Source organism: Lipotes vexillifer, unplaced genomic scaffold, assembly GCF_000442215.2.
Source record: "Lipotes vexillifer unplaced genomic scaffold, Lipotes_vexillifer_v1.1 scaffold1195, whole genome shotgun sequence".
Classification (NCBI taxonomy): Eukaryota; Metazoa; Chordata; class Mammalia; order Artiodactyla; family Lipotidae; genus Lipotes; species Lipotes vexillifer.
In genome coordinates, this window is record NW_006774543.1 from 716,979 (window position 1) to 722,685 (window position 5,707).

Sequence of the window (5,707 nt, forward strand, 5' to 3'; positions counted from 1 at the left end):
CCCAGTGTTCACTGAAGCACTATTTACAATAGCCAGGATGTGGAAGCAACCTAAGTGTCCATAGACAGATGAACGGATAAAGAAGATGTGGCACATATATACAATGGAATATTACTCAGCCATAAAAAGAAACAAAACTCAGTTATTTGTAGTGAGGTGGATGGGCCTAGAGTCTGTTATACAGTGTGAAGTAAGTCAGAAAGAGAAAAGCAAATACTGTATGCTAACGCATATACATGGAATTTAAAAAAAAAAAAAAGGGTACTAATGAACCTAGTGTCAGGGCATGAATAAATACGTAGACATAGAGAATGGACTTGAGGACACGCTGGTTGGGGGTGGGGAAGCATGGACGCAGTGAGAGTAGCATTGACATATATACACTACCAAATGTAAAATAGCTAGCCGGTGGGAAGCAGCAGCATAGTACAGGGAGATCAGCTCGCTGCTTTAGGACAACCTAAAGCTGTGGGATAGGGAGGGTGGGAGGGAGGCTCAAGAGGGAGGGAATATGGGGATATATGTATGCATATGGATGATTCGCTTTGTTGTACAACAGAAACTAACACACCATTGTGAAGCAATTATACCCCAATAAAGATGCATAAAAAAAAATTCATTCCTAGAGGTTGCTCATGCTGCCAAAAATTACTTTCTCATCTTTGAAAAATAGAATTATATTAAATAATGTGATTTCTAAATATTCGATAAAAAAACAGAATTATATAGCATGGATCCAAATTAGTATTTTATAAAAGTCAACCCATTTAGAAAAGAACAGTGAAAACCTGCCAAATATGGAATAAATCCTGTGTTGCTGGATAGTTTACACCTGGGTGAAAGTCCTACTTTTTCTCCTAAGCCTAATCTTTTAAAATACTCTGTCTTTCTGAAACTTATGTCTGGTAATAATAATAATAATAACAATAATAACCCTAAAACTTTTAGTAAAAAAGTAAAGTATCAAAACAAAAAGTATTGAAACAATGAGGGAAAATGACCCAGACAAAAAGTGTGTTAAGGAAACGGTGAAAACATGAGAACTTTAGGGGTTTTGTGCTGGAGAGATGTGTGTTGGTACTTGGGTAAGTAAAAACAGCAGGTCAACAAATAGAAAAAAGTAAATAACATTTTATCTCATTTTAAAAATACTTGTTTCTTTACGTAGAATATTTTATTATAGAAATCAAAACATATATATTCATGCATCTAATAGTTATCTGACAGCCTTTTTTCTAAATATGTACACTAATTATATTTAATATTTACAATTATTTTAGACACAATTTACAATTAGTGATTTTAACAAGTCATTTTTATTGGGGTTGTTTTCCTAAGTGATTTCTACAGTGTGTTAGGTCCTGTAGGTCTTCAAGTTACAGAAACAAAATGCAAATAAACAAAAGATCTTTACTGCTGAAAATTAGTAAAACCACAAATAGGTTCATGTTGGATTAAATTTCCTTGCTCATAAAATCATCTGTCCCATTATTATATCTGTGAGTCTCATGTGGAATCAGTACTGAAGAAATATCTAGAGAGGAGATGGCAAATTAATTATTAATTTTACAAGTATCTATTTCCCAGTACATCAATCAAGCAGTTTCCTTGCCATCATTCAAAACATTTGCAAATCCATAAGAATGTATGTATACCTCTAGTGATATTGCAGCAAAACAGTGAAACGTTTTAACAACCGATATTTTTCAAAATATTGCGAAAATAAACAGGTTAATAAGAAAAATAAAAATATTAAAAGAAACAAAATTAGATGAAGACTAAAATATCAGTATATACATTAGGCAAAAAATTAGTTAAAACTGGTCCTCCAGGCTGCCCATCATTCCTGACTCAACCCCATCCCCAGGTGTACTGTTCCTGCCCTCTCCTCTCAGCTGCAGTTGAAGGCTTTAACTTTGCACACTTTGGGGTCACAGTTGTATCATTGTATGTTAAATCTGAATACATCAAGACTTAGTATGGTTTATGAATGTTTATGTGCAATGTTATATGTACCTGCATTTAGCAGGTCGACACTTTTACTTAAAATATATATATATTAAAACAGTTGGCTTAGTTAACTTATTTGGTCTTGGTGCTAATTTTCTAATGAATGTTCATAAAGTTAAGTAATACCAAGCATATGTCAATTCATGGCTATATCATAATGTGCTATCGCTATCTTAGTTTCTCAATGAGGTAAGGAAGTACTGTTATGAGAATAAAAATAGCATTGAAGAAATTTTCCAGTTATCCAAAGTTGTATTCAATTTATCATATTTAAACCCACTAGCTTTAAATTTACAAATATTCATTTGAAATATTTTTATAAATCTTAAAATTTAATGGAAATTTCTTTAGTTGACTGTTAGGAGTTAAATGAAAAATTATTAGAAAAGTAAAAAATTTCCTGAGACAACATTGTGGGAAAATGTAAAATTTTTAATTTAAGTAACATAGATATAGAAAAGTACATACATCATAAATGTACAACAAAAACAATATCACAAAGTCAATCCACCCATATATCTACTACCTAAGTCAAGAAAAATAATTTTACTAGCATACCAGAAATGCTTATGAGCCACAGAATTATTACTACCTACTACTCCCTAGGGGCAATCCTTATTACTAGCACCATAGATTAACTTTAGCAGGTTTTAAATCTTTATGTAAGTGCTATTATATTGTATATATTCTTCTGTATCTAACATCTTTCCCTCAACATTGCTTATGAGTTACACATAGTATTAAAAATACCTGTATATCATTATTTTAGTTTTTAGAGTATTCTTTATTGTGAATATACTGAAATTTGTTTATCAATTTGCAATTATTCCAATGTTGATAGATTTTTACCTTGTTTTATGTTTTATGCAGAAGGTTCTTCACAAAATATACATATCTCTTGCACATGTACATGCGTAATATATATGAAATTTCTGGGTCATGAAGTATGCATTCATTCAAATTTAGTAGAAAATGCCAAACAGCTTTCCAAAGTGACAGTATCAATTTATACTCTAGCAGTCTATGAAAGTACCGGATTATCCATATCAGGTTTTTCATATCCTTAGCAACATTTAGTATTCAGACTTGAGTTGTAGCCATGTTTGTTGACTGTATCGGTATCTATCTTTGGTGTTAATTTGTATTACTTTGAGACTAAGGAGGTTGAACAACTTTTGCCATTTTTTAAGTGTCTTGTTAAGTCGGTGGCCCTTTTAAATTTGATTATGTTCTATTAATTGATTTGTAGGACTCTGTGATGTACTCTGGATACAGGTCGACTTTTAGAGTTGTGATTATCTTCAATTTCTTGAGATTTTTTACTTTTTTGTGTGTGACAAATAGGCATTCCTTAATTCTCATTTAACTGCCTTAATATCTCTTTGATGCCTTTATGCAGAATTTAATATTTTGTGTAGCTTTTCTAGTTCTTCTTACTGGGAGAGTTGCTCTCAATTACCCTGTTGACTAATACCACTGAGTGTTTTTTTAAAGTATAATTCCTGAGGTCCACATAAGTATTGTATCATCCTAATATTTCTTTTGGTATATAGGTTTCATGACATATTTTGATCTTTACTATTTATCTGATAATGGAAAATGTCCTCTTTGAACAGAAACAAGGGAAAGTGGGCAAATAAAAGGAAAGTCAAATGCATGTCAAAATCATATGATACCATTTTAGCTTACTTGTTTAAAGTACTGTAGTACTATTTATAGATACCAGAATATTGTTTTAAAAATTAAGTTCCTATATGTTAACACTGGTATAAAACCCATTCTAAGATATTTAATATTCAAAAAAAGTATTGTGATTACATAAGCTGAGTAAATCCATCATTTTTTTTTACTTCATGCCAATTCTTGTCCCTAATGATATTTAATTTTAATGAGCTGGATCTCCTTCAGGGGCTGTCTTCAGTCTCACTCCATTTCTTCACATACATTTAGGTCCAGGGTGCTAGTGGAGGGAATGTGATTAATTTCTTCAATAATAACGCATGGGTAACATTTCAAAGAAATCTCAATATTGATTAAAACATTTTTAAGGCTCACGATTACAGAGCACAAAACAAAAGCCAACAGGAAGTTATTGAAGTTTTGCTATGTATTTGCTGATTATTGGGAGAGGTTAATAGAGGGGAAGCAGAGAGCTGGAGAAAGAAAGTCTGACTGCAGTCCCAGGATAAAACCTAAAATCATTTCAAGAGTCAAACTTCGGTGTATCTTAGAGACTAAATAATGCCACTACGGGTTTCTGAAAAATAAATCTTACTAAGAATTTGACAAATTTCTAAAGGGATATTAAAATAAATTGAAGACAGAGCTTTAGGGCCATTCAGAAGTTACTCAAGGGCATTCATGTGTGTGTGTGTGTGTGTGTGTGTGTGTGCGTGCATACACACAAACCATCAAAGTTGTTTTTTAAATTGTTATGAAAATGACATTTACATGAAAACTGACAATATTCATAGATGAGATACTCCTAACCAAATAAAGCTAAGCAATCATAATTACAGTATAGTGCATTTATAAAGTGTCATACTATTCAGTACCTTTTCACATAATTTGAGCTCACCACCAGCTTTTTATCTTTGGTCTGTTTTATAAAAGAAATGCAAACTTGGACATACCAGCACTCACCTCTCAAAACACACACTCACTCACATTGTATCTATATCATTTAACTCATATCTCAAAAATATCCTACATTGAATAACTCAAAACATAAACAGTTCCTTGTAGGATGTTAGAAAAAGTCTACAAAACAAATAATTAAATTCATGGTAAGTTGTAAAATATGAAAAGTAAAAAAAAATGAGGTGAAATCTATCTCCATTATCTTCCATTTTCTTGGAAGATGAATTCTATTCAGGAAACAGTAACATTTTAATTAGCTTCCCCAATATTGGTCAAATATTTTCAGAGATTAAAAATCTTTCTGGACATTTTTTTAACACAATGTTTACCAAACATATGATGTCCACTTAGAGAACAAGCCAACAAATTTGATTCAAAATCCCTTAAAACTGAGGAAACTAATTGTTTAGCAAGCAATTATGTCAGCCCTCCATATCTGTGGGCTTCCCATAGGCAATCATGGATCAAAAATATTTGAAAGATTCCAGAAATTTCCAAAAAGCAAAAGTTGAATTTGACATGCATTGGCAACTATTTACACAGTATTTACATTATATCTACAACTATTTACATAGCATTTACTTTGTACTAAGTATTATAAGTAATCTAGAGATGATTTAAAGCATATAGGAGGATGTACCTAGGTTATATGCAAGTACGTTTTATGGAAGGGCCTTGAGCATCTGTGGATTTGGTATTCCCTAGGGTCCTGGAATCAATCACCTGCAGATACCAAGGGGCAAATGTATTGATTTCACTTCAGCAATTTCTATTCCTCTCCACTAGTGACCATTAACAAAACATTTGAAGTATTTTCAAATGGCATTTTTAAAATTGGGCATTGGGGGCAAAAATTATAGATCTAAAGAAAATTGACAAAATTCTGCCCCTCCAATACCTAATGAATGTATTTTTAAAAATCCATTAAAATAAAAATTGAAAAAAAAATAAAACCATAGCAGTAAAAGGGGGAAGAAGAGGAGAACAACAGCCTTAGGACTTTTTTTAAATGGGGATTTGAAATGATAGACTTTGATTCAGGGACAATATGGGAAAA